The sequence below is a fragment of the Telopea speciosissima genome, chromosome 2 (genome assembly GCF_018873765.1).
Source record: "Telopea speciosissima isolate NSW1024214 ecotype Mountain lineage chromosome 2, Tspe_v1, whole genome shotgun sequence".
NCBI lineage: Eukaryota > Viridiplantae > Streptophyta > Magnoliopsida > Proteales > Proteaceae > Telopea > Telopea speciosissima.
In genome coordinates, this window is record NC_057917.1 from 55,182,466 (window position 1) to 55,203,826 (window position 21,361).

At 38.5% G+C, this 21,361-nt stretch overlaps 1 long non-coding RNA gene across 1 annotated transcript; it reads left to right on the forward strand.

Moving 5' to 3' along the window:
- Positions 1 to 1,309: 1,309 nt before the first annotated feature.
- LOC122649675 lies at positions 1,310 to 20,693 on the forward strand. The gene is made up of 3 exons (XR_006331316.1): positions 1,310 to 1,443; positions 4,602 to 4,604; positions 20,679 to 20,693. It is a non-coding gene; the product is annotated as an uncharacterized LOC122649675 (long non-coding RNA).
- Positions 20,694 to 21,361: the final 668 nt, after the last annotated feature.

Genomic DNA, 21,361 nt, shown 5'->3' on the forward strand with positions numbered 1-21,361 from the left:
AGAGCCAATACTCACCGGGAGTAGTGAAGATTAACGAGTGGAAGAGGGATAATGAGATAGAGATAAGTGAAGATGATTAAGAGTGGAAGAGGGATAACGAGATAGAGATAAAGGGAAGCACCTATCCGACTTCTATTAGTCTTCCAAATTTCTCCCCAAATAGATAGAAAAGGTAATTCAATAAGTTGTGCAAATGTTTTTTTTTTTTTTTAAATGCAAATGGTTACACTAAAGCATTATCTTTAGCTTTTTTTAGGGGAAAAAAGTGGGTCAAAGGGTATATTAGGAAGTTTATTTGTTCGGGGGACGAAAACTAACTAATTTGGGGATTAGGTAATCTTTTTAAAATATAAATTTATAGATGTAAAACAAATTTAAAATCTACTTATCTTGTAATTCTTTTTTTAATTTAGTAGATCTAAGAAATTTTCCCTTAAATTAAACAAGGGTAATTTACACATACCACCCCTGAGGTTTGACGAAAGTATGATTTTACCTCCCAGTTTTGAAAAATTCTGTGTACCCCCTGAGGTTTGCAACTATTAACAAATACACCCATTCCTTCAGTTCATTACTAACTGCGTTAAAATTTTGATTTGAACTGACAGAATTGCCCTTGCAAAAAACAAAAAAAAAAACCTGCAACTCATCTTCCCCAAATCGATTGGGGAAGATGAGTTGCAGGTATGGAACACATACACATACCTGCAGGTGTGGAACACATACTTGCAATCGGAGGATTAGTCAATCATTTGGAGAAGGACGAGAAGAGACGACAATGGCGATGGCGATGATGCAATCTGGATTTCAAGCAGCATTCGTAGAGGTACGAGAACAGCTCCTTCTAAGAGGGGATGATGCTCATGAAGCGGCAAAATGGGAACAGTTAACATATGCTGGCATAGTATCGTGCACAATTTTAGCTATTGCCAATTTATCGAGGGTCATCCCCACACTGAAGAGCCTCCTGCATACCCATATTTGCACATCTGTAACAAGGAGTTTCCATGGGGTCCAGATGGCCTTTTCGAGATGAAGGAACACCATTAATGGGCAGTCACAAGTTGATTTTTTTGAAACATTAAGATCTGTTCGAACATTCCCCTGGCTTCCTCAAGCAAGGTGATTTTAAACTTTGGCAGTGGGTAGTTGTGTTGGTTTTTATCTTACTCTGTAGTCCAATAAGAACTCTAATTAGTTATGGCGCAATTTCCCCAGTTTGTCATCTTAGTTTCTTGCTTGCTTTGACCCTCTCTCATTAATGGCGTGGTCAAACCCTAAATTGAATTTTCAACCTCTTCTTCCCAAACCCTTCTTTTGTTCTATCAAATCACTTTTGGCTCTTTGCATCCATCTGGGTTTCCCTCAGATTGCTTTTCCTACGCGGTGGAATTTGAACATCTTGGTGGGTTTCTGTCTGTTTAATCTCTCGTGTTCTGCTTCGTTCCACCAAGGTTTTTATTTCTCTTCGTTTCTCTAGCGTTTATCCCTGCAGAGCTGTGAGAGTTCTTACACAAAATTGGGTTCTTGAGGTTGGGCATGGATTCCAACAATTTTACAAGAAAAAAAAAAATCTGCAGCCTTAGATTGGATTTCCCTCTCCCCCCCCCCCCCCTCTTGATCCCCTTTCAAATCTTGGGTTTTGATTTGTTCGGAGATCAGAAGAATTGAAAAATTATAAGTTATGATTCATGGAGATCAGAAGATGAATTGCAGGTTTTTTTTTTTTCCCCAAGGCAATTCCATCGGTTCAAATCAAATTTTTAACACAGTTAGTAATGAATTGACGGAATGGGTGTATTTGTTAACGGTTGCAAACCTCGGGGGTACACAGAATTTTCCAAAACTGGGGGGGGGGGGGTAAAATCATACTTTCGTCAAACCTCGGGGGTGGTATGTGTAAATTTCCCATTAAACAATTTCACTTTGAAATTTAACTTTTGTAATATTTCTATGGGAAAAGGATGGGCACAAGATGTATTATAAGCTAGCTAGCACCCTTTGTCTATCTTTCTCTTCCCCCATTTGAAATGACCTCCATGCCCCTCCTGTATGATGCTCCGTCCTACATCTCTATTGGGGTCACCTGCTAGCTTACCGCACAAGGGCAGTGTGCCTATCCCTATCCCTAATTCTATAATGGGGCTTATAGGGTACCTTGCTCATGAGGCAAGGGTTTTGGGTTTGAGATATGATATATATATCTATGGGTGTTCGTTACTAATTATATTCTCAAAAGTATTCTCTTATTTCTTAAGTTTTTTTTGCATAAAAAATGGAGATTAAAAATTTTACTCGACATTCCATTTAAGGCTTCTCATTAATGATTGCTAGTCATTGTATATAGTTGTATATAGTTGGGCCCTTACTTGTTTCCAGAGTTTATGGTGTTACTGTGTTAGGCGTAACAAGTCTTTCAAGGAGGATGGGATAGAAGGAGATTCAATAAACAAATAGTGATGTGACCATGTGATTGGACTTTTGTGTCATCGTTAAATTCCCCCCTCTATTGTACCGAATAGTTTCTATACTCATGACGTGATTCCCTCTTCACCATGGGTGTAGAGAAACTCTCCATTAAGATTCAACTCTTACACTTGAAAAGAAGGGACTAATACATGCATCAAAAGGTCAAAACATGAATCATCCAGAACTAGAACTAGCACAACCCATTTAGTCTTTGTTTCAGCAATGATTTTTGATTCATGGCCAATTCAAATGCTAAAAACAATTGATTTCCATAATAAGCAAAGGAAATTAGGAAAACATGGCTAGAATTTGACAGGTTGTTTGTTTACCCAAATTGATCAATTCCTGTTTTGGCTCAAGAGATGAGTAATTTTTTAAGGTATACATTTGGATCTTTCTGAAGCAAATTATGAGAACATGTAGCTTTTGTTAATTCTTCTTCCAAAAGAATACAATCATATCTCTCTCTGGTAAAAATCAACTAAACAGTGATTACTCACAGTATCTCACCAAAAAAATATTCTTTCTTTCCCTGCAAATGCAAAGACTAATTCTCTCACCTTCTAAAACAGGAGAGCACATACTACATAGACATGGCTTTGTTCAAGTCGATCACCTAGAGCGCAAGGGCTCCTCTGTTATGGTCTCTAACAAAGGCTTTCTCGACCTGGACACTGACAATCTGTGCTTGAATTCCGAGAGAGAGAAGTCTTCAACATCATCCAATTTCAATCTTGGCAACGCTTCTTCACTTCCCTGCAAATTATTAACGACCGGCGCGACCCGATTTCCACCGGACTCAGGCAAGATCCTGACTTTTCCACCGGAAGCCCGTCTGGCGGTCATCAATAGCACTCCCATGTCGACCGCAGTGACAACGGAATTCAGTCTCTTCATGGGGAACAAGACGTAGACGTTGCCCATCTCTAATTCCTCATCAGCATTGAGCGCAGAGAATCTACGGCCAATCTTCAGCGACCGTGAATTCACTAGGAAATGATTTGGGTTCTCGAACATGAGCTCAGCAGCGTTGATGGGTCCGTCGAATCGCCTGATTTCTCCGTTGGGTAGGATTACCTTAGCACATCTGGAGTGTTTGCCGACTGGAATTGTAGATAGAGTGCACGAGATGTAGTTCCCCATCACAGACGAACGAGAAGAAGGAATTGCAGACGACGTGCTTGAGATAAAGACTGAAAGAACTTAACTGTTTTAAATGTTCTCAATTTGAATGTTTAGGGGATTGTGTGTTGGGGGGAGACATTATAAATATGGGATGGATGGAGATGATGGGAAATTCGAGCCAGTTGTGTTAGTTTGACATGGTGGTGGAGGTGGTGGTGCGTTCCTTGGTGGATCCGCGTCTGGATTTGAGGATTTGGGAATTGGTAGGTAAAGAGAGTAAGACAGAAGCAAGGAGAAAAAAAATATTATATTATGGAAAGGAAATGGTCGTGTTTTGAACTTTTGATCTGTTTTGCAAATATTTCGCTGTCAATGCGTGTGGGCCTGTGAGGCCTACCGTTGCTTTTGTTCTCAAACTCCTTCCCGGCAAAGGGGGCCACGGCCAACCAACGGTGAGGGAGCGGGAAGCCCTTTTTGGAGTGTTCCCTTTTTTTTTTTTGGGTAAAACTTTGTAGTGTTCATCTTGTTTTGAGAGAGATTGTCCACCCGTTAGTAGTTAATAACAGTCGAATCATGAAAGATTTTATTTTTTTGTACTAGAATCATGAAATTTTTATCAATTATTAGAAAAATATTTTCTAATGTTTATTTTAAAAAAAATAAGAAAAATGAAAATATAAAAGGGCACAATAGTAGCAAGTTTGGTGGTGTATACGAGGGAATGATCCGGCTCCTATGTAGTGTGGCACCTGAGCTTGCCACATGGATGAGCTCCCATTTGGACGGTGCGGATTGAGTTGAAAATCCGATTTCAAAATTAAGAAATCCTCCTGTCCCTTGCATGTGTACCACGCTCAGGATTTCCAACTCGATTTGTGCCGTCCAAATGGGAGCTTGTCCACGTGGGTGAGCTCTGGTGCTGCGTCACAAGATATGTAGCGCATCCCTGTGCTACAAAGGAACCCGATTTGTAACTCATGTACCTAAAGGTGTCAAACGAGATATAGTTGGTTCGATTTAGTTTTGATTGATTTTTTTTCTTCGGTTTCTCTATGTATTGTAAAAGCCCAATTTGATAGCTATCAGTCCAATCAGTTTTGGTTAACTATTGGTTTTTGCTTTTTTTTTTTTTGTTTTGGTATCAATTGGTTTTTGGTTTTTTCAATGCTCCCTTACTAGTCAGGTCTCATTTTTCACATATAAAAAAAATCTTGAATTTTATCGGTTTTTTTTCTTTCTCAATTTCAGATTTTTTTGTATTTTAAAAAACAAATTCAAATTTAAGACCCTAATTCAATCATATGGTCATCTTATATTGTTCACTTTCTCTAGTATTTTTCAGTTATACACAATTTTCAAAAGAAAAATTTTAAGTCATTTTCTTTTGCTATCTATTTACACATGCAAAGTCAGCTTGAGTCCAAAATTGACACATAGGTTCGAGAGAATAGGGCATACTTCTCACCAAAATTTAGATTACATGGCAAACCACTAACCTTGTTTTAGAAGGCATGCTAATTTAAAAATTATAGACAACATTCTATTATTAATGATTACATCCTCCACTAACTTAGTTGATGTGTTGTCCATATCATCACTAATTCATATATTAATATTCACTTCAATGTGTACTATTCTCAAATTTGCATAAAAAGAAAATTTCTCTTGGAGAAGAAATAAAATTAACTATTGATATAATGACCTACTAATTGATTGAGATGGACTAGTAAATTTAATTGAAATATGAATACTTTAGAAAACTTCTTCATCTATCAATCAATCAAAACAACTAAATCATCTCTACTTGTAGCAAAAGTAACTTATGGTGGAGTCTTTTTATCATTGTCAATGTCAAAAACCCTTTTCCCAAATTATTATAACTTAAGGCAAAAGTTTCTCTAGATGGCCGTTGGGTGCATTTAGAAACATAAGTAATTAGTATACACCTAATTCTGTTAAATCAAAGATGATGCTGCCGTTTTGACCATTGATATATTGGGAATGCAATGGATTAACCATATTTATGATTCCAATTATAAATTCAATCACTAAACCTAATTGGTATGTTCGCTCACTCCTAACTAATCCAAACATTCTTGTACATCCTTTCGGCAATCCTTAATTTTGTAATGTTTTAGGCTGTGTTTGGTATGCATCCTCGGAATAGATTTTGGGTCTGGAACCCATTCTAAAATCCGATTATTATCTACTTTTTTCGCTTTCAAAATGTGTTTAGAACTAGAATCTATTCCAAAAATATATGCTAAACAGCCTTCATGTTAGTAAGGGACTTGGGGTATACTCATCCACAAAATTTCAACCTCATTCGATATACCACATAATAGAAAATAAGCGTTCGTCCAGCTATTTTTCTAAGCATATCCAGTGAGAGAACCTGGACACAATTTGAATATAACTATTGTCATCGAGGAAAAAATGGTTCTTAACTGCTTATAGCTTTCAATATAAGATTTTTATTTTTTTTAATATTAATTTTCTAATCAAGTAAACCCATTTTACTTTTATTTTACTAAAAATAAGTGCATGCAATGCTGGTAAAACCAATATTCAAACACAGTTTTAATTTAGTTATTAGTTAACATCTTCATATAATTATTGAGTTAGTAGGTGATAGAGATCATTAACTATGCACCATAAACTATAATTCTTTGTAAAATTGTTTGCTATTTAATACCATAGCCTTAGGTAGATGTTGACAATGGAGCCAACCATAGAAACATGACTTCTAGGGCTGATCGTAATATAGATAAATCTTGCTTAATGGAACATTTCTACCTCTAAACAACTTGAGTGGACTAAGTTGTTCACGTAATGCACATACAAAGACCATTGCCACCACACAATCCCTTGCCCCTATAGTAAGGTAAGGTGCACATGAGTTGACTCAATTGAGGGACTTGAGGGTAGCAAGTTATAGGTTGTTATTGTCTTCATGAACCAGCCTTCGAAGTAATTTTCACTTGAATTTGAACTGCATAAGTAGGGAGGATGGGAATATAACAGAAATTTAATTTTTATAGCCACTATTGTGTTTCCTTGTTAGTCTTTTTGAAATTTTTTTTTTTTAATCTTGTGTTTATTTAAGAAAAGAGAAAAAGATGACTACGCAGATGATGTGGGGATTTCTTTTCACAAGTTTTCACATAATGAGCTGTGGACCTACACTGATACTCTCTCTCACATCAAATATCATGTGGTACTCTCTACTGAATGAAGTCGTTTCCATGTAGTGATTGATGTATTGTCAAAGATTTCTCCTACATGTTCACATGGCAACATGGTAAAGCCGTGCTCACATGAAAATGTTAAAAATATAGATAAATATTGATTTTGAATTCCAACCCTAATCATGTTATCACATTATAGTTATATTCATGGTTTGAGATATCGGTGTCGGATCACTTGTATCTGGCGATTCATATTGGTATTGCTAGCCATCTATTCCCAATCAGAATTTTTAGGAAAACCAAGGGCTAACCTGTGTGATGTGGGCTAATCCGTGTCAATATAAGTGACCGATACCTGATTCGATACCATGCACTAAAACCATGGTTATATTTGGGGTCCAAACCAAAAGGAAAAAGGGAATAGGAATTACATGTTATTTTACCACAAAAAAAAAAAAAGAAGTACCAATTTGGATCCTCTACTGTTGAGCTGCCCGGCAGGATGGTACTGCCGAGACACAGTGAGGCAGTGAATGACCGCCTTACCCCTGCCCGAGTGCCTTGCCCAAGCAAGGGTGAGGTGGTCATTCCCCGCTTTATTGTGTCTCGACAGTACCGTCCTACCGGGCAGCTCGGCAGTAGAGGATCTGAATCAAGGAAGTACACGTTGTTAGTGTGTCCTACCCCCTCTCACAATCCTTTTTTATTCCTCGTTAAATGTATGAATTCCTTTCTCTCTGCTCATTAAACTTGTGGGAAAAAAGAACACTGCCCGGTAGCAAGGCTCCTACGTCCAAACATAAAAGTATGTGAAATTACTACCCCGTCCCTTGTGAAACCAAAAATCTCATCCATGTTGATTCCCCTGTGCACGTTCTCATTGACCCCCTCACTTGTGCAAAGCTACACGAGCTACATGACCAGGCAACGATCTCTTGCCCCTTTCGTTGCCTATGACAATATACATAAGGATTTAGTTCATAACCAATACCGTTATGTATCGGTTCAATTCTAGATCAAAATACTATTTTTTTCATAATACAAAAACCCAATATCCTTATTAAATCGGGCTACCGATATCAATCAGGTACACAAACCGGCCGATCCAAAACTGATTCCAAAAACCATGAATATAAAGAGGCAAAATCGCATTTCTTTTCTTGTGCAGTCAGCATCATTTCCGGCTGGAGTACACAATGAAGGCTTTATGGGTGGGTCAGTGGGTTACCGTGTGACTTAAAAGGGTAGTGAGAAACCATTCTTTATAATTCTTTGCACTTGTTTTTCCACTTTCCATACCATATTATGTGAGTTAGCTTCGTCCAAGTCTTTCTCATTCTTTTTCCCATTATAAAAGCCCCATGATTTTGCTTCCACTCTATTCTTTTAAACTCTTTCACATGTCTCACATTGTCCCATGCACTCAAAAACAATTTGTATCTTAATCATCATCTTTTATTTGTGATTAACAAGTTAAAGGACCTGTTTTTTTTTTTTTTTTTTTTCTTTTTCCTTTTCATCTGAACACCTCTATGTTGTTCCCATTATGTGATCCACCAATTCGTCCATCTGAACTGATTAACATTAATTTGAGCGGATTGGCAACGGGATCAGTCTCAATTCCAATTTTGCGAGAATCGGTCAAAATTGGCCTAAACCCTAGAAATTTAATATAAATTACTTGGAATCAGAATCGGATTTAGTCGATTCCAATCCAATCACCTATCGTTTAAAAAATCGGAGTTAGATCAGATTGGTCGAATCAATTGATTCAGATCAAAATCGTCCATGATCGATCATGATTCCGATTGATTTGACACGATTGATTCTTGAGTCCAAACCCTAATATCACTGAGTTTTCAGATCTAAGGGCCGATTCTAAGGTTTTCTAGGATTGATTTCGACTTTTCAATGCAATGCCTGATTTAGAGTGGAATCAAGAAAAACCAGACCTAAGAAATGAGAGTTATGTTATTTCAAGTTATAATCCAATCCAACATTTGAAAAAGGGAGGGGAGCCTCCTCATGTGAAGCATTTTACAATGAATCACAATCCACAACCCTTCTTTGATTAAGAGAATTGAACAGCTAAGGGTCAAGCTAGTTCGTGGGGGCATGTGAATGAATAAAGACAAAAGTAGGGGGGAAATGTATATTTTGTGTAATTAATTTAAGATAAAATGATAAATTATATAAAAAGATAAAGCACTCATGCTTTCATGGCCTAGCTAGTCAAACGTTTGGTTTGATCTGGTTTCGATTGAGTTACTGAACCAATCGTAACCAAATCATTAAGGAAGTTTTCGGTTTCAGATCGATTTGGTTCGATTTCTTATTTGTTTTTTTATAATCATGATATTATCAGGTTCGGTCTGGTTTATTTTCAGGTTTACATGTATACATTAGGAAATTAATGGGAAAACCTTGGTTTTTTCCCCTTATTGAATTGCAAATGATCTGGTCTTGGTATTTAATTGGGTTTCGTCTAATTTTTTGTTTGGTTCAATTCAGTTTGATTTCCATTTCTACCGGTTCCATAAACTTCAGATGGGTCCGAAACTTTAACAGAAAGGTCATTCTAATAGGTAGGTTAGACATGCAAAGTTTGATCCAATTCTGACAGTTGGATCTTAAGTTATGGAGAAAATGAATGTTGCTCGATCGAGTAGCCCTAAGCCTATACACAATGTTGGTGAAATAACCACCCTGCCCCATGTTGGATGCGTAGACGGGCGCTTCCCTTGGCCATTGTGCCAACGCAGGGGTCACGCGATCAAACAATGTTCTATCTCTCTTAAGTAAATCTTGTATTCTTAACTCCTACTCTTATTCTAGGCCCTTTAAAATGGCGTATTACGATGAAGGAGAAATATTCTCTACGGGGGAATATATCAGTCATGCCCAGACACAATGGGGGCAAAATGACTACCCTACCCCCCCTCTGAAAGGCAAAAATTCCAACCCCAAGATGCTTACATGCATGTTTTCATTGGCCCACACATGTAAGGACCACGCTCTCCTTACAATGAAAACCCAAAAAACCATAGATGTAACATGTATAGAACCCAACTCAAGCCTTATTTCCACTAAAATAAACCCCTTTCTAAGGTTTTCATGCACCAAATACCCCTTTTTAAAGGGGATGCTCCAAGACCAAGGGCTCAAAGCTGTTGCGTCAAGAACTCGTCGAGTGGTCCTACGAGTGCTGTCACCTGCAAGAGGACCAAGTAAGTCACTAGAGAGAACTGGTGTGGTTCCGACCTAGGGCTCTCCGATGCCAAAGTGAGATCTTCTGAGCAAACAGATGAATAGAGATTATTCAAGATGAGTTGAGGGTGTGAGATACTTCTCTTTTATAGTAGTGCATGGCGGAGTGGAGAGTCCCTAGTTGATGTGGAGTCTTCTTCGTAGGTGGAGGTTTTCCTGAGTAACAAGGCTCCTCTCTGGTTGGTCGTCTTCCGGCGAGATTTAGAGTCCCAGTAGGGTTGTCCTTCTAGATGGATAGATCCTTCCGGAGGGATAGATCCTTCTGGATGACTAGGTCCTTCTTGAGTCCATATGGGTTACGTGAGTAGTAAGCCAGGCTCCGGAGTCCTGCAGAGGTGGTCATCTTGTTGTTGATCTAACTCGTATTTATATCCCGTTGGAATACGTTGCCTTGGAGGAAAGGACGTCCAGGTGGATCTTCTTTCTTAGGGACATGTGGCATTTTCCGATTGGTGGGGATGATTTATGGTTCATCAAAGCCAATTAAAGTTAATGGGGGTACCTAAAAGCTATAATGGGGTTATTCATGAAATCGTAATATAGTATTTTTATTAGGTTAATGGGTACTTTGGAACATTAAAGTTTTGTAGCAGGTGAATGGGAATGTTAAAACAGGTATCTCCACCCTTGTATGTTTGGTCTGGACATCCTTCCTATTTTTACGGAGAGACTTTGGAAAGCTGTGTGATTTCAAACATATCCCTAAAAGACATGCCTTTTCATACAGACAAACTTAGTGACCTTTTAATATGTCTCAGTGGAAAAGACAAAGCCCATCTCTCAAATTCTTGAACACTCACTCCTTGGATGATGAGAGAGAAAAATGTTCAAGAAACTCAAATATTGTACTTTGTTAAAACAAAATACTCAGGACATAATGGCAAGCCCTGCGTATATACGACCCCACAGACTCATATTAGTATTTGAAGTTCACGAGAACAGAGAAATACTTAATATTATAAAGGGAGAGGGTTCTTTGGGCAAGCACTATAGGAGAGAAATGGTAGGGCAACAAAGTCATTTTATATGAAGAGGATAGAGATAAAAAAACAAAAGAGCTACTGTATCCTCCCCTAGCTGTTTTTTTCTATTATAAAACCCACCTTTTCATTTGAAACCTCATAGTGCTTTAAACATATATAATTCGATTGAAACCTTTTCAAAATTCAAGTATTCTGAGCTATGCTGATAGGGTCCAAGAAACATGCATCGCCTTTGTACACATTCTTTTATACTCTTCTCACATAATAAACAGTGGGACTCACACTAGCACTCTTTCCTATTCTGATCATGTGGACCTCATATGAATGATACCATTCTCTAACCCCTCAGTATTTTAGCATACAAATTCCTTCTTACACTGCCCCAATAGAGAAATCATCCCCCATAAACTTAATAGATTTCATGGGAATTCAGACATTTGTATCTTTCCATCAAACAAAAAAGAAAAAAAATTCAGACATTTGTATCTAGAGAATGACAATAGGTTATGTCGATATGGGAAGACAATTGAATATATATGTATTAGGGCTTAGAGTTATAAGACTTCTCTTTCTTCTACTGTTGATCGAGAAGCTTTCCTTGTACAAAGTGAGATGATGTTATTGAAAGGATCTGTGTAGGAAAGTGTTGCCAATGTTGAAACAGATGGAATAATATTGGTTGAGTCGTATCTAAGTAGACAGTTTCCTTAAGGTCTGAAACCCCCCCCCCCCTTGTAATAGTGCAATCAAGGATTTTTTGTGTTTTTACCTCCAAGATAAATTAACCACAGAATCTCAGTTTTGATGCACACAGACTTTGATTATTAGGGAGCACAAGGCTAGGCTCACTAAATAGATTTTTAAAGTAAACTTTTAATGCAAATGAGAACCAGAGAAGGCAAATCAAAACTGGTAGTAGATCATTGCACAAAACAGTATGTATATAGTGGTATACTATTATTCACCACTGTTTTAGAGAGGACAGTAACACAAAACAATAGCAGAGGGAAAAAATATGGGCATGGTTTCTTTGGGTTGTTTTCACAAGCAAAAAGTGTTTTTTTTTAAAAATGTATGTATGGGTGCTATCTGTATGTGTATAGGTGCCTATACATGTATGGGTACATCTATACAAATATAGATGTGTACCTGTATGTATGGGTACTCTCATGTAAGGGTGTCAATTTGGGACTAGAATTGGGAACCGTCCTGCTAAAACCCGGTACCGGATCGTCCTATTCATAAACAGAACGGTACTGAGATCTGATTTTGGTACCGAATAATAAATGGAACTAGATGGTTCTGGGACGGGATTCCCAAGGGTACCAACACCGAAATATCAATTAAGTCTCAAAACCATTTGTACTCTTCCAAAGGGTCTATTTCATGTTATTGTATTGAAGGTATATGGCAGTAGTTTGTCCTCACTAAGTCTTAGACTTCGTTTTGAGAAACTTACATGTGATCTTAGCGAGTTTGAAGAAGTAAAACAATGAAATTCATCTTGGATTTGTACTCTAAGTTGCTTTCTAATAATGGAACCATCTCGCAACCATTAAATTTCTTCTCCCTTTTTTGTCGGGCTTAGAACCGTTTAGGAATCGGTACCGTCCTGTCTCGTTAATAATCGGGACTGAGACTTAGGTTTGGTCACGTTTACTAAATGGGATGGTACTGGGATTGGCACCTTCGATACTGATACCAGTGTGGACCCGTCCCGAATGTTAAGAACCATCCCAATTGACACCCTTACTCTCATGTACTTATAACTAGGTATCTATATATGGTATCTTTACATATGGATACTTTACATTGTAATTTGAACACGGAGCCAAAACTTACAATATAGAAAAAGATAAATTTGACTTGACCCACACCAGACTTCAGCTTGACGAGCGCATGTGAAAAGCACCCCGGACCAAACCCCTCACCCCAGAAGAGAGATACCTCTGTTACCAAAACAAAAAATGAGATAACTCTAAATTACAATCATTAATTTCTTCATATGCCAGTTCCTTTATTATATTTGATGCTTAGCGCGCAACCTTCTCTTGTGATAAATTAATATCAGACTTGCTTTGTAATCAAGCAAAATCATTGCATTTCATACTTTTTAACTCTCTCTCTCTCTCATGTTTGTTCTTATAACTTAGTTCTTAACTAATTTAAGGTATCAGCAAAGGATCACCAACGGTTTCAAGCTTCTAATGCCATTATTTTCAAGGCCCACATACATGCATTAAAGAAGTGGGGCCGGAAAGAAAAGACAAGATGAAAGCTGTAGAAAGTGATAAGAAATGAGTAGAGACCGTGTTGGGCGTTACTAGAAGACGACAACAACAACAACCATAACCTTATCCCAATTAAATGGGGTCGGCTACATGGATCCTATAGAGGCTAAGATAGTAGAAGAGATAAGAGAAGTAAAAGAAAGTAGAAGGAAGTAAAAAAAAGTAAAAGGAAGAAGAATGGAAAATAGGAAAGGAAAAAGTCGAAGCAGTAGTCAAAGCAGCATCCCAATGAACATTCCCCTACAAAGGGTCGGCTACACGGGTCTTTGTCTTCCAAACAACTCTATCTGCGGTCATATTAGGGTCGAGCCCTACCACATGCATATCATTTCTTACCATTTCTCCAATAGTCATTTTAGGTCCGCCCTTACTTCTTTTAGCTCCGTCAAACTGAATCTGGTCACTCTTTCTTACCGGTGCATCCCAAGGTCTCCTTTGGACGTGACCATACCACCTCAAGCGGCTCTCACGAAGCTTGTCTTGGATTGGTGCAACTCCCAAAGTGGTTCTAATACAAGTATTCCTTACGCTCAAGCGACTAGAGACCTACTAAAAATATGTATCAATATTTTTATTTAGGAAAAAAGGCGGGCATGAGACTGTAGTTTACATTTCCCTTTGCAGACTCAATCTTTCTCATTTCTCCTCATTTGATGATGTGAGTCCTCATATATACGAATTGATACCCACCAAAACTCTTTTCCTATAAAGGCAGACATGAGACTACAGTTTGCATGCCCCTTCGTAGATTCAATTTTTCTCATCTTTCCTCATTTAATGATGTGAATTCTCATACATACGAATTGACACCCATCGAAACTCTTCTCCTAAAAAGGCAGGCATGAGATTGCAGTTTGCATGCTCCTTCACAAACTCAATCTTTCTCATCTCTCTTCATTTAATGATGTGAGTTCTTATTCACCAAAAAAAAAAAATGATGTGAGTTCTCATGTATACAAATTGACATCCACCGAAACTCTTCTCCTTCTCTAGGCGTGTATGATGTCAATATAAGGGGGTGATGTGTTGATTCCTCTCCCATTTATTTAAGGGAAAATTACACTGCCACCCCCTGAGGTTTGTATTAAATACAGAGCAACCCGCTGTGTTTCTAAATTATACAGCCACACTCCCTGAGTTTTGGTTAGTTGTTACAGTCAGCCCCACTCCGTTATATCATTCCCGTTAAGTGGTAAGGTGTTGATAATTCATGACATAAAATGACTAATAAACCCCTATTAGGGGTGAGCTTACCACCCCCTTCCTATCCTCTCATTACTCCATCTCCGTTGCTCACATTTTGCAGTTTTGATTCTCCATCTCCATCAGTTTCTCGCCCATTCCCTCTTTCTTTCTCTCGTTCACACCCTTTGCTATTGAAGCATAGTGTCTCTTGCAATTTTTTAATTCAACATTCTGCAGAACTGATGTATAAATGAATACCTGCAACTCCATCGCTAACCTGCAACTCCTCGCAGAACAGAGGAGTCCCTCACCACTTCTCTCCCCTTCCCATCCTCTCATTACTCCATCTCCGTCGCTCACATTCTGCAGTTTTGATTCTCCACCTCCATCAGTTTCTCGCCCATTCCCTGTTTCTTTCTCTCGGTCACACCCTTTGCTATAGAAGCATAGTGTCTGTTGTTGAGACTTAGGAGAAAAGCCGTTGCAATTTTTTTATTCAAATTCATTCTCCTCTTTGATGAATCTGACCAAAAACCTTACCCTTCAAATGACTGATATCATTGGGCGAAGTCTTTGGGATTGTTTACTCATCAAATGCTCCAAAAGTTAAGTTAAAAGCGGCATGGAGTTGGAGAAGAACTAAATCTCTTCCGGTAATTTGTAGCAATCGATACTGCTCTTACGACTTCATTCCCTTACCCTGCCTATTGTCAAAAACTTTACCCCATGAATCATGATAAGACGAGTTTCTCAGATTAAGATTTTGGTTAGTAGAAGGGAAGAGGTGAGGTCTGGTGGGGGTGTTCTCATGTAGTGGAAGGAAAATGGAAGAAATAGAAAAAGAGAAGGAGAGGGTTCGGTGGTGATGATTGTTGGGAGTTAAAGTGGGAAAGCAAAATCAGATAGACGGTGAATGAGGTTCTTGTTAGTGGAAGGAAAGAGAAGAATATAAGAAGGGGATGGATTAAAGGGTTAAATTAGTGGAAGGAAAGAGATGAAGTGGGTAGGTCCAGAGGCAAAAGGAAAATAAGAGGTTTCGGTTTGGACTGTGAAATAGAGAATGGGATTGGATGATTTCAGTTATGAAATGGAGATGGTGAATGACCGATTGAGTTTCAGAGGGTGGATGGAGATCTGAGATTGGAAGATTTGGCTGGGATTTCAAATAGGTTCAGGTAATTGAATTTCACGGTCGTAGTTTGACCTGAAGACTAGGGCATCTAGATGGGTGAAAGTAATAGCAGATTGGGTTTGCAAGTTTTTTAGGGCTAGCAGCGAATGAATGAGAGCGGGGAAAAAAATCCGAGAGAGAATAGAGGGAGAAGAGATGAGGGAGAGATGACATATGTGGTGGAGTTGTAGGTAGCGATGGAGGCAACTTCAAATTTGGGGAAGAAGACAACAGTAAAAAGGGTTTGTCTTGCAATAGGTTTTGGTTTATAATCTTAGAAGAGGGTAAAGTTGGTATTTAAAATGTATTATTTAACACCGTCCACTCATGGGGGTGTGGTTGTATAATTTAGAAACACAAGGGGTCATTTTGTATTTAATACAAACCTCAGGGGGTAACAATGTAATTTTTCCTTTATTTAAAAGTGTCTCTGATTAATTGCTATAATCCGTCCTAAAAAGGCTTATAGGTTGTATTTAAAATGTATTGTTTAATACCGTCCACTCATGAGGGTGTGGCTGTATAATTTAAAAATATAAGGGGTCATTTTGTATTTAATACAAACCTCAGGGGGTGGCAATGTAATTTTTCTTTTATTTAAAAGTGTCTCTGATTAATTGCTATAATCCGTCCTAAAAAGGCTTATAGGTTGTGTGGCCTTTACGTCTCTCCCTCCTCATACCTCCCCCTATATATCCACATGACCCCCCCCCCCCAACCAAGCGTATTGCAGTTGAGTTGTGGAAATCATTTTTCAAGCCTGAACTATTTATGATGTTCCAAAATGAAGCTTTTGAAAAATTGTTGAAAAGTCAGCTTTGGCAAGATGAATGAAGCAAAAATGTAAGTAGTGGATTGCGTTTTTTTGTAGCATGTTAACTACTGAAGAGAAGGAAATAAATCCAAATGAGGAAAATGAACCCTTAAAAGTCAGCGCGGTCCTTGTGCCCAAACATAGAAAGGCATGAAATGATCGTCCTGCCCTCATGAAAGGTTGAAATCTCATCCATGTTGATGTTTTTGTGCACGTTCCCATTGACCCTCGTAGTGGCACAGGGGCCAACACTGTCTTTTAGGAAATCCTCTCCCTAAAAAAATATTGAAAAATAGATAACGACACTCTTTCTCTCCTTTTGGCATTGGACACGTGCTGTCTTACATAATACATGAAGAGTAATTACTCTCCATGTACATAGAGATGATCTGGACTTGCTACCTAATTGAATGGGTTCGCGTCGAGAAACAGCCTCTCCACGAAGTGGGGGTAAAGTTGTGCATACACAATGACCCTCCCCAAACCCCATAGTGGTGGGAACCTCGTGCGTTGGGTACGTCCCTATCCAAATAGACTAGTTTGTCATACCCCCATGTTATTGGTGAAGCCTGATTTCAATCTAAAATGTGCAGTTGAGATCTTCGGAGGGCCATTTTGACCTCGAAACGATCTCGGATTGCCGAAAAATGGCGTACATCACCACCAAAGCTAAAGGCGATGAGTTGTGTTGGGCTCGTCGAGACCTTCAAAACGGTATATTTTGGGATATATATTATATTTTGGTCCGACCCTGTCCGATTTGTCAATTTCTAGGTCCAGGGGTATTTCTGTACTTCTACGGGTTAGGACTTCTCTATATAATGTTCTTATCTCTGAGAGGGCTGTAAGAGAGGTTTTGTAACATTTTCAGAGAATAGTAAAATTTATTCTGATTGCTCGGCCGTGGATGTAGCTTCCATTTTGGGGGTGAATCACGTAAATCCTGTGTGTTTGTGTGTGCTTGCTCTTCTCTGTTTTTTGTATTGCTTCTCCAAATCGCCACTTTTGGGCCTTGTTTTCTTAACACCCCAAAGTTGATATAATCTAAATGAAATATCAATTTGGAACAAATCAATACCGTAGCACCTCCGTAACACCATCCACCTCCATGGTTCCACTTCCTCCATCACCACTCTCACATTCCCATCCCCGTTCGTACCTCCACCACCACCCACCTCCTCCCCATCCTCTGCCTCATCCGCCACCACTGCCCAATCCTCATCCATAACCTCCCCTTCCTCTGCCTCCACCTATTACCACCTCCAACCCCGTGACCTCTTCCTTTTCTTCCAACCCTATGCCCATTCCCTTCCCCTTTCCCACTGCCACTGCCACTTATTCCAGCTCCTCCTCCATCACTACCACCACCCCCCCTCCTTGGGCTTCACAATGATAGGATCAGGTTTACTTTTTTGCCCTCACCTAAACGTGGGTCTTCATTTAGCATGAATTTTGAATTATTATTAAATTACTCATTTATCCATATAGTATTCTGACTAAGAGTGTTAAATGGTTTATTTTGGTTCGGTGCAAATTTTTTAGGTAAAACCAAAATTGAACTATTTAATAAACGGTTTCATATGTTAAAATCGAAACCATTTATTAATAACAGTTTCGGTTGAATCGGTTTTATAAGGTTTTTTTAATTTTTTTTATTCAAACAGCTACTTTCCATTACATGTCTTTTAAATTTTTTTTTTATTGAAATAGGAGTAAGAATTGAATATTTATATGTTTGTTTTTTTAAAGTTTATTTGTAATATTACATATTATTAATTATTAATTTATCACTACCATTAATGCTTAATTATTGCCACTACATATTACTAATATTTGTTTCAGTTTTAAATGGTTTATCATCAGTTGAAATGATTTGGTTCGGTTTAAACCGTTTAACTAAAAGGTCTCAATTTTAAAACCAAAACCAAATCATTTATTCGGCGTAAACAGCTTGGTTTGGTTTCAGTAAAAGATTTCAGTTTGATTCTGACAACCTTAATTCTGACCCATAAAATCATAATAAATGAACATTCAGATGCAGTTTATGATGGCCTATCCATTTCATCTCTGGTTAGCCCCTGATTGAAAGATTATCACCTCAATTTACCTGCCCGTCAATTTCCTCAATTTCCTCTAATAGAGGGTGGTGGACCTTATCCGGGCAGTGTGTTCAGGCAGGGGGTAGGGTGATCATTTCCGTCCCCTATTAGATGGAATTGAAGAAATTGAGGGCAGGTAAATTGAGGGGATAAAGATCCAAACTCTGAAAGCCCAAGCTCTCTCATGGTAGTTTGAAATTCAAATGGGCTTTTATCATCCTAGCCCAAGTTACTGTCAGCCCATGCCCGTCCCATAAACCAGTATCCAAGATCAATTACTCAAAATTACTACTGCCTACGTGCCTACATTAGGAGTAAAAAAACAAAAAAGCCCATAACATATTTTTAACATTGGAAAAGTATTCTTTATTAAACATCTGAGGTCAAGGGTTCAACCTGAATCTGGGTAGCCACAAAACTACACCGAAATTCACAAAAATAAACTATAGAAATTAAGACATCTGTCCTACCACCATTTTCCATATGAAAACTAAAACAGATTTGGGTTCTCTGAAGAGCAAAGCTGATAGTAGCTAGCTAGCTAGCTAGCTAGCCTAGAATCTTCACCTTCAATCAGAGCCAATATGGAGTTTCAAGTATGGTATCCAATGCAGGCTTCCATGATCTCTCTCTGAAGTATCTTTTTGTGGGCTGTGGCTTTCTGTCTGGTGATTCCAATGTCTTAACTTCTGAAGGGAACATACAGAAATCACCCAAAACAGGAAATATCCTTCCAATGTTCTTAGAGCTTCCATGCTTTACAGCTCTGGAAGCTTTGTATGAGATAGATAACAACTCCTCATTAGTAAGAACAGAGTAGAGCAAATCCATGGGAAGAATGAAGTAGAGCTGGCGCTTTTCCAGTTTTTCATCTGCTGCTAGGCCCGGAATCCGGTGACCCACCTTGAGATCTCTGGAGTTACACACGAATTGCCTTGGGTTCTCTAGCATCAGCTCAGCTACTTTAATTGGTCTTGTGTACATCTCTAATCTCCCATCACTGAACAAAACCTTCACTGCTCCACCTGAGATAATTGTAGGAGCACAAGATGTGCTATTCCCCATGATTTTGTGTTGGAGAGAGAGAGAGAGAGAGAGTAGTGAAATGGGTATTAGTCTGAAATTCTGATTTGATGCTGATATATATGATGTAGAAGATGGTGACTGAATTTGAGAGAGAGAGAGAGAGTAGTGAAATGATTATAAGCTTGAATTGAGATTGATATGAGTGTGTAGAAGGTTATGAATGAATTTAAGAATGAGAGAGAGTGAGAGAGAGAGAGAGAGAGATCCCATTCAAGTGGGTAGTGTACGTACTATTTTAGTAATGGAAGCACATGGTGAGGCATGGACAAAGGTTTAGGCAGTGTAGTATAGTTCACTTAAGGACACAGCCAACCAAATGATAAGACATGGAAACAAGGATTTTCTACAAGAAAATGATTCATATTTCACTCTTGCGTGGGTCACCTAACCCTAATTTAGTGCTTTCTAACAAGAAAAAAAAAACAAAAAAGAAAAAATAAAAGGGAATCGGTTAAATGGGTCCCACATTGAACTTATTTTCAAATATGTGAGAATAGCTTCTCACTAGCTAGGTAGCAAAACCCTGCCAGATCTTCTCTAGGTAGAGGGTCTCTTTCAAAGATCAGCTTGGTGTTCCTGGCTTAAACTTCAAATTAAACCATCCTTAGATTAGAGAGATTACAGATCGATCTGTTCCTTATAATGGCACTCACAGTATCATTGCCCCTGTTATAACATGGGAGATATTGTTGCAAGTCAGTGGTTGTAACTTCCAAAGAGACCTTAATATTGCTTGTTTATGAAGAATCTCTCATCTAGCTAGCCTAATTCAATTATTAACATCTAGGATTTGTTAATTTATTGTGATGGATTTAGCTTTTGGAAGTTAAGGGCTGGATTAATGAATATATATATTTTGTCATCTTGAGATTCGAAGACAATAAATTGAAGGGAAGGACAGGAATTGCAAGAGAAAAAAAAGCATAAACGGTAGTTAGGTTGTTGGTTAGCAGACTCGATCAACATAATCTTGGTATAGCATCAAGAGCCATTCATTGAGGGTTTTGACAATTTTGTAGCTTTGGCAAATCATCTAACCACCAAAATCCTTTTTTGAAGGAGGGGAAGAGAGATGTTTTTTTTTTAAAAATTTATGGGGGAGAGGTTTTCTGATGACACGAGAGTTTAGTTTCTCACCAATAGATGTCGATGAAAGGCATTTAATGTGGAGAGAGAATGTGGGGTCCATGGCATAGAATGTAAGGGGTCCTTCTAGCATGTGGGGGTGTTCTTTATTTTTCTTTCTTTACTTCCCTTTTTTGAAAAACTCAAAAAGAGAAAATAAAAATAGGAAAGCAGTTCTCTGTCAGGGAGTGTGGCCTACGCCAACACTCCCATGAGTCTATCTCTCTCCTCCTTAAAACAAGGGAGCAGAAGTGTCTTTTCACATGGGGAGGAGAGAGATAGACTCATAGGAGTGCTAGCGTAGGCCACACTTCCGGATAGAGAACTTTTTCCCATAAAAATATATGGAGAGCCATGACTGATGTACCCGTGAACATGACACCTTGACCCTGTTGAAGGCTCCCTCTTCATTTATAAATCACATTTGAACAAAATTCTAGTATACATATTGTGATTGCAGTTTTTTAAGGTCGACCAGGGCAAAGCCCTTTTTTATGGCAATCCTCAGCCCCACTTGAACCCAGCCTGCAGGGTAAGAAAAGGTTTGTTGATGGGTAT